This window comes from Dendropsophus ebraccatus, chromosome 15 (assembly GCF_027789765.1).
Source record: "Dendropsophus ebraccatus isolate aDenEbr1 chromosome 15, aDenEbr1.pat, whole genome shotgun sequence".
NCBI classification, from domain to species: Eukaryota; Metazoa; Chordata; class Amphibia; order Anura; family Hylidae; genus Dendropsophus; species Dendropsophus ebraccatus.
Window position 1 is genome coordinate 11,686,131 of NC_091468.1, and position 13,042 is coordinate 11,699,172.

The following is a 13,042-nucleotide window of genomic DNA, read 5'->3' on the forward strand; positions in this document are numbered from 1 at the left end:
AAAACAGCATGGATCTTCTTAAGCAGGCAGATTGTACACAGCTCAGACAGCACATAGAACACAGTAAACTCAACCTCCACTGTCCTAAATGTCCTGATCTCTTAGTAGGACACATTTCCCCTGACAACAGGCAGTGGATAACAGATTACAGAGAAGTGAGACACCTAGTGGTCAAGACTTTAGAGCTGTTTGTCTGGGGGTAAGGAGTCATGTTTGGTAACTTGAATGATTTACAGAAATTATAGGAATCACATTTGACTATCACAGGAACTTGTTTGAAATTACAGTGACCATTGAATGAATACAAATGCATGGACACATCTCTGGAATAGATCATTCACATATATCAGGTGGGGATTCAGGTCTCTCCACCAGTCTTTCCAGCATAACACCGACCATGTGTTCTACCTGAGGGAAGTCAAGTTTTAAAGGGGTTGAGATTACCCAACAAACCCTTTTAATAAACTCTATAAGCATTAAGGAGGGGCCCCTGGAGAATGGCTCCTGTCATGTATTATATGCATGTAATACCACATATCCCCTCTAGTGGCCACTAATGCCCAATCCTTTATTCATGTGAACTGTGTGTTATATTAGGGCTTCTCTACATCCAGCACTCAGGATACAGGTGGTCTGGCTGATATCAGTACAACTCAGCTATGAGACCTATGTATATTAGATGTGATTGACAAGTCTCCCTCTCATACATCAGCCTGTTGAAAACAGGTGAGACTAGCTGCGCTGGGTGGAGGAGCTGTTGAGAACTACTGCCAACAATGAGTGAAAACTAAGGTTTTGGGAATTTTTTACATTTTTGTGTTTCTCCGTGAAAATCTTGTTTGACATTGGTTGGGCACAATTTATGTAAATACAATATATAGGCACTACAAGTACCATAGTATTCTTTCCTGAAGCATGCAGCAGTAGTGGTCTCATCAGGACCCTGGTGGCTGAGAACTTCCTAAGACCCCCCAACTACATAAGAAGACCCTAATAATAGAAAGGCACATGGAAGGTGGGGTCCCCGTTACAGAATTTGCACTGTATCTCTATATACTGTACATGTGGTATGTTTCTTTTATAGAGATTAAAGGAGAAGTCCGGCGAAAATTTTTATAAAAGTATTGTATTGCCCCCCAAAGGTTATACAAATCCCCAATATACACTTATTATGGGAAATGCAGATAAAGTGCTTTCTTCCCTGCACTTACTACTGCATCAAGGCTTCACTTCCTGGATAACATGGTGATGTCACTTCCTGGATAACATGGTGATGTCACTTCCTGGATAACATGGTGATGTCACTTCCTGGATAACATGGTGATGTGCGGGCTGTGGCTGCTGGAGAGGAGGATGGCAGGGGGACACTGAGGGACACAGGGAACTGGAGGGACACTGAGCATCCCTCTGCCATCATCCTCTCCAGCAGCCACAGCCCGCACAGCTCTGGGAATCGGGTCGTGACATCACCATGTTATTCAGGAAGTGACATCACCATGTTATCCAGGAAGTGACATCACCATGTTATCCGGGACGTGACATCACCATGTTATTCGGGAAGTGACATCGCCATGTTATCCAGGAAGTGACATTGCCATGTTATCCAGGAAGTGACATCGCCATGTTATCCAGGAAATGACATCACCATGTTATCCAGGAAGTGACATCACCATGTTATCCAGGAAGTGACATCACCGTGTTATCCAGGAAGTGACATCACCATGTTATCCAGGAAGTGACATCACCGTGTTATCCAGGAAGTGACATCACCATGTTATCCAGGGAGTGACATCACCATGTTATCCAGGAAGTGAAGCCTTGATGCAGTAGTAAGTGCAGGGAAAACATTTTCCATAATAAGTGTATATTGGGGATTTGTATAACTTTTAGCGGGCAATACAATACTTTAATTTTAAAAAAATTGCCGGACTTCTCCTTTAAAGAAGCAAGGAGAATAAAATGTCAAATGTGCAAGATGAACAGCGGCTGCTGTACAAACCCGTCTGTAATCCAGGTGACTCAGCTCACAGAGCATTGTCTGCTCTGGATACAGCTGAGAGCAGGACTAGCTATGTATAATGTATCAGTCTGGGTCCAGGCTGTAGAGCTCACAGGGCATTGTCTGCACTGGATACAGTTGTATCTCTTCTCAGCTGAAGGCACAACTAGCCATGTACAATGTATCAGTGTAGCACTGTATGTTCTCATTCACTCGCAAGATTTTTACTAAGAACTTTACTTTTATGGAGAACCCCTTAAAGTGAATGCTGCGTGAATCTGGAGGCATCTTTGTAATGCCCCCCCCCCCCCCCCCCCAACCTCCCACTCCTCACTGAGCCGCCTCCCCATTGGATATATGATATTTCATATGATATTTAAGTGCAGAAACAAGTAACAATTTTTCCATTGAAGATTTTGTAGCCGGTCAGCAGCCACCTGTTGTATCCTAAAATAGTGGGAACACAGCTGTATAGCTTCAATGCTGGGAAGGAGAAATACTGCTGGGTGACATTCTCTAATACAGACCCCCCCCCAGTGCTTGATATTTGGTAACATCATTAAGTCTGTAGATATATGAGTGTGACACGTAACGTACAGGGTGATATAGACCAGCCATGCCCTGTATTATATCGTGTTCCTCCCCTTCATCACTTGGTGGCCAGAGACTCACCACCATCTTGGATTGCCTCTTGATGACCCAGCTCTGGGGGATACCAGTTCTCACAAAGGAGTCAGGGACCCAACTGAAGGTTTGGAGAGCTACAGGCAAAGCTTCATGGGAAATGTGTATGCAAATTAGGTAAGAAAGCTCTCCACCTATAGGTAGCTGCCTTGTAATTCAGTGTACAGAGCCTAAACAGGACTAATAAGCTACCTATAGGTGGGAGGGAGGGGGGCATGCATGTTGAAGCTCAGCCCAGCCTTCATGACTCTTTAGATTAGAAGGAAAACAGGATTTTATAACTTTGCAAACAGTTATCAGATACAGGTATCATTTAATTATCTGCATTTTGGCTACCGGCCCACGTCTGCATCTCTGAGAATGATATAGAGTAGACAGATTCCCTTTAACATACCTTAAAGGGAACCTGTCACCAAGACAATGCTGTCTAATCTATCTCCATCATGTTATAGAGCAGGGAGAGCTGAGCAGATTGATATATATATTTATGGGAAAAGATTCAGTATAACTTGTAACTTGTTGATTGAATCACTAATCATCCTGTGTTAGGGAGTCCAGTGGGCGGGGTCACTTAAAGGACTGGACTCTTTAACATGGAAACATCGATAAATTACAAATTATACTGAATCATTTCCCGTAAAGATATATATCAATCCGCTCAGCTCAGGTCCAGGGATCAGCCAATAAAGGAAAAGATCCCTGTCTGTGAACTGATCGCATTTTTTGTGCAATCAATAATATCAATGTTATTGATCACACTTCGACCCGGTGTAAATAGGAGATAATGATGAGTTTTAATGACTGCACCAATAATCAAATGATTGTTTGTGTGACCAAGCCGCTCAATTAACTGAGCCATCCCGACAGGGATCGGCTTTTATTATCTTGGGCTCTATGGCCAGTGTATAAGGGCCCTAAGGCTACTGCGTCAGACACGACATTCATGGCTTCCATTGCTGAATCATACATTGCCCCTAGGTTTTCCCTATGTTGAGCTTTGTTAAAGGAGAACTCGGGCCTTAGCTGAGTTATCACAGGCATTGCTTACCTCTCGCTGTGCCTGCGATGCACCATCTGACCGGAGCCGGAGATCCCAGAGCACGGCGGGGGTCCTGGAGAGGCGGTCCGGTGCTGAGGAGGCACAGGGAGAGGGGAGTTAATACCCTTTGTTATTTTCCCCCGTGTCCCTGCCTTTAAAAAAAAAAAAAAAAAAACCCTGGAGGGCGGACTTCTCCTTTAACCCTTTAAGGACCGAGCCAATTGTCACTTTAGCATTTTCGTTTTTTCCTCCACGCCTTCTAAGACCCATAACGCTTTTAATTTTTCACCTACAGGGCCATGTGAGGGCTTGTTTTTTCAGGAGAAGGTGTACTTTGTAAAGACATTTTTTAATCTGCCATAAAATGAATGACGGAACTAGAGATGAGCCAACCGGGTTTGAGTCCATCCGAACCCGAACGTTCGGCATTTGATTAGCTGGGGCTGCTGAACTTGGATAAAGCCCTAAGGGTGTCTGGAAAACATGGATACAGCCAATGACTATATCCATGATTTCCACATAGCCTTAGGGCTTTATCCAACTTCAGCAGCCACCGCTAATCAAATGCCGAACGTTCAGGTTCGGATGGACTCCAGCTGCTCCAGGTTCGCTCAACGCCCAAAATATCATCTGTGTCAAAAAGTGCGATTCTGCAAATTTTTTTTTTTTTTTGGGGGGGAGGGGCTGGGTCCGTGTTTACGTAATGCACTTTACAGTAAAACTGACATTTTTTCTTTATTCTATAGGTCGGTCTGAACACAGCGATATGCATGGTTACTAGGTTTTCTAACGTTTTACTATTTTTATTAGCAGTAAAACTTTTTTTTCGCAAATACTGTAGGTATGATTACAATGGCCACTTTGTGACTCTTTTAGCGCTTTTTTATTTTTTCACCTACGGGGTTATATGGGGGGTCATTTTTTCCACCATGATCTCTACTTTTTATTAGTAACATTTTTTTCTAGTTCAGACGAATTGATCGCTAGTTATTAATTTTTTTTTTCCATAAAATGTTATTTTAAAATAAGCAATCCCTGCATTTTTTTTACCCCTTTTTGTTCACGCCGTTCACCGTACGGGAATAATATAGTTTTATTTTAATAGATCGGACGATTACGCACGCTACGGTGTATTATATGTTAATTAGCTTTATTATTTTTATGTGTTTTATGTATAAAATGGGAAGAGGGGGTGATTTTCACTTTTATTGGGGAGGGGCTTTGAGGCATTTTTTTTTAAACATTTTTTATAGATTTTTCCCCCCCACTTTTTAAATCCCCTTAGGGGACTTTTACATTATTACAGTAGATTACATACACTGATCACTGCACGAAGGAAGGTGAGAGACCTCCGGCCGACAGGCCATGCTATTGGTTTAGAGCAAAATATTATCTTTTAAACTTGCAGCACTGTGTCATACTGGGCTAGAGTGTCTGTGCCCCAGGTCTGCGATGCCTCTCCTTTCTTCCTCCCCACCCTCCTCATCATTAGGATCACCCCCAGGCAGGATGGCGTTCCTAATGATGAGGAGGGTGGGGAGGAGGAAAGGAGAGGCGTCGCAGACCTGGGGCACAGTAGTATGACACAGTGCTTCAGGCTTAAAAGTTTTTTGCTCTAACCAAGGCACCAGACACAAAACACAATCGGTAAAGATTTACTCTCATAAAACGGATGGTACCAGCAGTTTGGTGGGATGAGTTGGTGGATATAAAGTCGCTTTAACAACTACAGCCTCTTCTCTAGCTGGTCTCTCTGAGATTAGCAATTGGTTTGCACAATGGACACCAGTGGATCCCCATAGATTCCCATTGACTTTTAAAGGAAACCTGTAACCTCTCGTGCCGGGGTGAAGCCTGTCCGACCACCTGGTGGAACACCATATACTTACCCCTTACCCCAAGTCCCGGTCTTGGACCTGCTCCCGCCGCTGCGATATTGCCGTCGGAAGCCGTGCGCGTGCTCAACTGAGATAAGTCCGACGCTCATAGAGAATGACGGCTCCAATCATTCTCTATGGGCGTTGGACTCATCTCCGATGAGCGTGCACACAGCTTCCGATGGCGATATCACGGTGACGGGAGCAGGTCCAAGACCGGGACTTCAGGGAAGGGGTAAGTATATGGTGCTCCACCGGGGGATCGAGCGGGCGTCACCCCAGCATGGGGGGTGACAGGTTCCCTTTAAGTAAAATGAATCACTGACGGAGCCCAATGGATGGAGCATTGACACTAACATGAACCTGGCCCTGCCATAACGTCATTGTGTTCCTATATAAGTCAACTTTGCCAACGTCCCCAAAAAATCTGTCCATGTTGGATTTGTTTTCTTACAGTTGCCTTAGTAAATAAGTTTTCTAAACTAGTAATAATTTGGCATCTACCAAGTCCCATTGAGGCCGGATAATCTTGGGAAATTTTTGCAAAAGTAAAGTTTCTAACAATCCAATGTAATGGTTGTCCCTGTATGACACCGGACTGTGCGGAGGGGTCACAACACCCGATCCATCTGTATCCTCCAAAGTGCGAGTTTACTTGGCGCATTAGAGGCGATGTTTATAGAGTCAGTATAAATAGGCCTTGAGTACAGCTGTGCACAGTAATCCGGACACACGCTGAGTACAGAATACGGCTCCTTCCAGCTGCTTTTCTGGTATCCTTGTAACATGACTGAGTTATTTCCATTGTGTCGTATTCGTGACACTTGCAGCATTACTGGCAGCGGTAAATCCTACTTGTTACGGCCATTTCTAGGCAGCTCTCGAAATACAATTGGCTTTTTTTGTTCCCTGATTTACGGCCAGTGAATCTATTTACATACTCTCTGCATAGATGGGGATATGATCTTTCATTTGATTCAAGAATGGGATTTTTTTTCAAGCTCTGTGTTTAGTAGACGTGTATATAAAATCTCCATTAATCTATTAGCGAGAGTGGAGGGGGGCTCTGGAGGACCCATCATATATGATAGCAGGGATGGGGAACCTTCAGACCTTAAGTTGTTGCTAAACTACAATTCCTATCATGCCTGGACAGCCAAAGCTTTAGCTTTGGCTGCCCAGGCATGATAGGAATTGTAGTTTTGCAACAGCTTTAGGACCAAGGTTCACCATCCCTGTATTACATTTTCAAGACCATCATGTAATACCTTATTTTCCCCTGCGGGGGCATAGTGGCAGAGTTGAGCACTTGCAGGTGACAAATAAAAAAAAATTCTATTTGCTCTCACAAGTAAATATGAAGCAAATATTTACATAAAATAAAATACAGAATGTACAAATTGAACATTATGGCCTCAGCATGTACACAAAGCTGCATTTACAACCTGAGCTGCCCTAGGTACTCTGGCTGAAGACACCCCTTAGGATGGTTCCACAAGTGTGAGAATTTTTTCATTCAAATCCATAACAAAAAAATTAATATAGCAAAAATAAATGGTGAGACGAACAATTTGTTACATACTTGTTATTATCTATTCAGTCTCCTTCCCCTAGTTTCTTAGCTGCTGCTTTCTGCTGAAGACACAAAGATCTGTGTTTGAGCTTTTTTCTCTATCTCCCCCTCCTCCCTCCTCCCTTTTGAGATGGATGATGTAAACGGGCTTTATCTGCAACTTTGTAGCTTCTTTGTAACGCTGGGAGGGTTAATCTAAGGTCAAGTTGCTGATGAACTCACTGTGATTATCCCTCCCGGCAGTACAAAGCTGCAGATAGGGACTTGTTTTCCTCATCCGTCTAGGACAGGAGGGGGAGACAGAGAAAAAAGCTCACACACAGATTTTTGCGCCTTGAGCCGAAAGCAGCAGCTCAGAACTGGGGGAAGGAGACTGAATATATAATAAGAAGTATGTTAGTCTCACCATATTATGACTGAAGAACTCCACTCGCCGCACAATATGTCCACCCTTGTAACCATTAGTTTTTTCTTATGTAAAATAAATTGCCAATTTTTTTAATGCTTTGCATACAAAAAAAAAAAAAAAAAAGATCATGTATTGTTAAGCTCCTATGCAGGCCTATGCATCGCCATGTTTACTGATCTAGAATAATTCTCTAGGTATTCTTCCCTTCTTCCTTGTGCTGTGTCTGTTTCTGCTATTGATTACATAGGAACTGGTGCAGAAGAGCAGAAAACAAGAAGAGCATCACAGGCAGAAGAAAGCAAAGTGGCGGCTATCCGGCCCAGACTTCTGCAGCACCCATTGAGTGTAATACTAGTTGTTCAGTTGCAATTAGCGCCCCCTAGTGTGAAAAAAAGAACTGGTTCTAATGTATTATGAGGTCACAGGGGGATGGGTTGGCCGATTCTTGAGTAAAATTACACCAATTTGTATCAATTTTAGGATGAATGTTCCTATAAGTCTCCATTGACTCCAGTAGTGACGTTCAGTATGGATCTCTTCCTCTACCCTCTCCAGGTTACTGTAGGCCATGATTATTACTTAGGTGTATTTAGTAGAAGCAAATCTCTCACATGTGGCACATTTCAGCTGTGAACCACCTCACAGAACGTGTGAATGCAGCCTTAGGGTCCATTTACACAGAAAGATTATCCGCCAAAGATCTGAAAGCCATAAACAGATTGGGATTTATAGGTAACATCTACACCAGAAAGCCTGGTTATATGTGTCTGTATGTCTATCTATCTATCTATCTATCTATCTATCTATCTATCAATTATCTATCTATCTATCTATCTATCTATCTCCTATCTATCTCTCTATCTATCTATCTATCTATCTATCTCCTATCTATCTATCTCCTATCTATCTATCTATCTATCTCCTATCTATCTATCTATCTATCTATCTATCTATCTATCTATCTATCTCCTATCTATCTATCTATCTATCTACTATCTATCTATCTATCTATCTATCTATTTATAGGTAACATCTACACCAGAAAGCCTGGGTATAAGTGTGTGTCTATCTATCTATCTATCTATCTATCTATCTATCTATCTATCTATCTCCTATCTATCTATCTATCTATCTATCTATCTATCTATCTATCTTTCTCCTATCTATCTATCTTCTATCTATCTATCTATCTATCTATCTATCTATCTATCTATCTCCTATCTATCTATCTATCTATCTATCTATCTATCTATCTATCTATCTATCTCCTATCTATCTATCTCCTATCTATCTATCTATCTATCACAGAGAAAAGCAGTGCGTCTGTCTATCTATCTATCTATCTATCTATCTCCTATCTATCTATCTATCTATCTATCTATCTTTTATCTATCTATCTATATCCTATCTATTATCTATCTATATCCTATCTATCTATCTATCTATCTATCTATCTCCTATCTATCTATCTATCTCCTATCTATCTTCTATCTATCTATCTATCTATCTATCTATCTATCTCTCTCCTATCTATCTATATCCTATCTATCTATCTATCTATCTATCTATCTATCTATCTATCTATCTATCTATCTAGCACAGAGAAAAGCCGCACATCCGATAATAATGCAGTAGATGCTTGCAGAGAAAGTCCCTTGGCAGGGGATCCCAAATACAGTCCGAAAAAATCCGCAGCACCCCAAGAAAAGAAGATTTATTCCATCAAACAGGTACAGAAATAGCTACGTTTCAACTCTCTCTCGGGGTCATTCTCAAGCATTGTGGGAACATTCGTTGTGCATATTGATAAGGCTAACACATTAGCATATGAAATTACCTAATTATGATTTAAGAGACATAAAGTCAATAAAATACAGAATTAATATCCAATACATGTGTATAAATGTAAAAGAATTTGATCACCAAAGTGCTGTGCAATACGTGACTGCAAACATATAAAACACTAAATTAGCAACATGAATATGAATCGGGAGGGAGGAGCCACTCACCACTATTATAAATAGGAAAAGAAGATTCAGAGCTGGTAATGGAGTCTGGCAAGATCGGCTCGGCGTGGTAAAAACACAAAGCGCAAGCGTGGAGGAGGTACATCCCCTTTGCAACCACTAGCCATCCAGGGTGAGGAAAAAGTGTGTACATAGCAACCGAGCGTAAGCGGCTCAAAGATAAACAAACTGTTTGCAGTCTGTTTGCAGTGTGCCTCGATCTTACCGCCTGATTCTGACTATTCTTTAGGTTCCGATTTTGTCCTTTTGCTGCCCAACGTTGCTGACCCGGTCTGTCCACACTGTACTATTGTGTTTGTTTGTCTGTCCATGTTTTGTGTAACACCTTTACCAGAGCAGGGACCGTCCTCTTAGTTGTCCACAGCCACCTAGGGCTGTCAATGGCAAGTAGGCAGGGACAGTGGGTGGGGACAGTGCAGGGCTCACTGTCTGTGTCTTTCTGTCTATTCCACCCATTGCCACTGACCGAACATAACTCTGTCTGTCTGTCTGTCTATGACCCGCAGGCGCAGCACACATGACATAGCATGCAAAAAACATTGTTCTCTATTTCATAAAGCAAAAAAAAAGTGCAGCACAGCAAGTTCAATGAAATGTTTCAGCAGCATCACACCACAGTTTTTAAACGTGCACATAAGGGGCTATTTGCTATATGTGGGCTGCACAGAGGGGCCTATTACTATATAGGGGCTGCACTGAGGGGGCCATCTACTGTATGGAGAAATACAAATCGACTCCATGGTGCAGAATCATAAGGAAATCACCACGATCATACGAGAGGTAAAACATGCAGATTTCCCTCACCTGGTATAGTTGTGCAAATGTCTGGCACAACTCTCCAAACAGCATAGAGGGAACCAAACTACAGACCACAGCTTTCCTGTAACAGAAAATAATCCTCCACTCCAAGAAGCCACAGGGGTATCAGCCGCAGGTCACAATACAAAATGTGCACGGCACTTCGCCCTTCAGAGCTAAACCGGCCTCTTCCTCAGGTTTATAAGGAATAGATAGATACAAAGAACAAATATATTTTCACTGAACGGAAGTGACATCAATGAAATGGAAAATGGCGGACTATTTAAAGAGACAGTACCATAAAACAATACAATACAAATTATGGCATAAAAATTGTAAATATTGTTTGTGATTTTTACGCCATGTTTTGGATTGTATTGTTGTATTGTATTGTAATAAATGTTAACAGTTTATTGCTACATCTGGGTCCTGTGTATGACCTGCGCTTGATACAAATGTGGTTTCTTGGAGTGGAGGAGTACGTTCATCTCCTATGTTGGAGCCATATACTATATGGAGCATACACAGAGGGACCCAAAACTATCTGAGGGCTGCACAGAGGGACCTCATACTATATGGGGGCCAAAAAAGGCCTAATACTATGGTGACCGCGGCACCTGTCACAGGGCCTGAGTGGTACCCTAGCTCTACCAAAGCCCCAACAGCTACTTTGACGAAATGCCAACTAAAGCTATGTACACACTGTATTTTTGCTTAGTCATGAATTGAAAACACAGAAAGGCTATGTTCACACACTATTGAAATTTAGTGGATGGCCAGATGAAGAATCACTCCGTGATTCACTTAGAGAAGACACCCCCTGTGAGTCACTGGATGTAACAGCACTGTAATCACTTATATGGTCTGCAGAGCCTGTGTAGAACTGTGAATTTTATTGAGTAGCAGTGTGGTGGCTTTATTCATGTGGTATTAGTAATTTGTGGTGGTAATATTTGTCCCTTGTAAACCGGTTGTGTTACTATTATTGGTCTTAGTAGATTTGGTCAGTTATAGTATAGTAGTAACAGTAGTGGTCATTGTGTGGTGTTCATATTTGCCCCTTTTATACTGGTGTTATTGGTAACATAAGAGATGGTCTCTCCCCGTTCTGCCTTTACAATAGGCCCTGGAACTTTATAGATGTCAATGGGATCATTCCCTGCAACGAAAGGGGAAAACAGAATAATATTAGTAGAATGATAATGTCACCGGGCCGTATACCAAGAATTATAAAGTATACTAAGAGTTAACTATAACAACAAAGCTCCGCACCATAAATCCTATTCACTTAGACATAAATGTTATTGTAAAATGTAGAATTATGAATCCGCGTGACAGCGCCAATGATTGTTAACACGTAAGACGTCTTCATCCAGCTCCAGATATGAGGCCTGTAAATCACTGCAGACAGAAATCAGGCTGATTTAATAAAGCACTCGGGTCAGAGAATTCATTTTGCATCACGACTTTAGGATTCAGCAATGTTTCAGCTGCAAAGTTAAGAAGTTGATTCTTTTCGACTACTTTGTGTCATTCCATACATATCATACTCACCTTATCATGGTATACAAGTCATAGTCACCTTATTGTGGTATACAAGTCATACTCACCTTATTGTGGTATACAAGTCATAGTCACCTTATTGTGGTATACAAGTCATAGTCACCTTATTGTGGTATACAAGTCATACTCACCTTATTGTGGTATACAAATAATACTTACCTTATTGTGGAATACAAGTCATACTCAACTTATTGTGGCATATAGTCATACTCACCTTATTGTGGCATATAGTCATACTCACCTTATTGTGGTATACAAGTCATACTCACCGTATTGTGGTATACAAGTCATACTCAACTTATTGTGGCATATAGTCATACTCACCTTATTGTGGCATATAGTCATACTCACCTTATTGTGGCATACAAGTCATACTCACCTTATTGTGGCATATAAGTCATACTCACTTTATTGTGGCATATAGTCATACTCACCTTATTGTGGCATACAAGTCATACTCACCTTATTGTGGCATATAGTCATACTCACCTTATTGTGGCATATAGTCATACTCAGCTTATTGTGGCATACAAGTCATATTCACCTTATTGTGGCATACAAGTCATACTCACCTCACTGTTATCCCACCCCAGGTGAGTGCCTGCAGTCTCTACTTCCTGCACCCTTGAAAATTGAGTTGTTACGAATAGCAGGAATCATCTTGCTATTCTGTTTTCTTGCTAAGGATCAGCCAATCATAACTGATCATCTGAGCACGCATTAGGAATAGTAGTTTCTGATTGGCTAGATTCTCCTTAAAAGAGAAGTCCGGCATCGGGCATTTTCTTTTCCAAAAGAGGAGGTGGCTGAACATAACAACATGCACCTACCTCCCCGGCTCCAGTGCTGAGGTCCACTGTTCTCTTGTTCCTGATCTCCCGGTCACTTCTTGGTTTGAGCAGTGACTTGGGTTGCGACGTGTCAGCCCCGCTCAGCAAGTCAGTGGCTAAGGCGGGACCCCGACACAGCTGCTGACTGGGTGAGTGGGGCTGATGCATCACCATCTGGGTCCCTGCATAGACATAAAAGCAGGCGGATTTAGGTCTCCTTCTGGAGACTAACAATTCCTACCA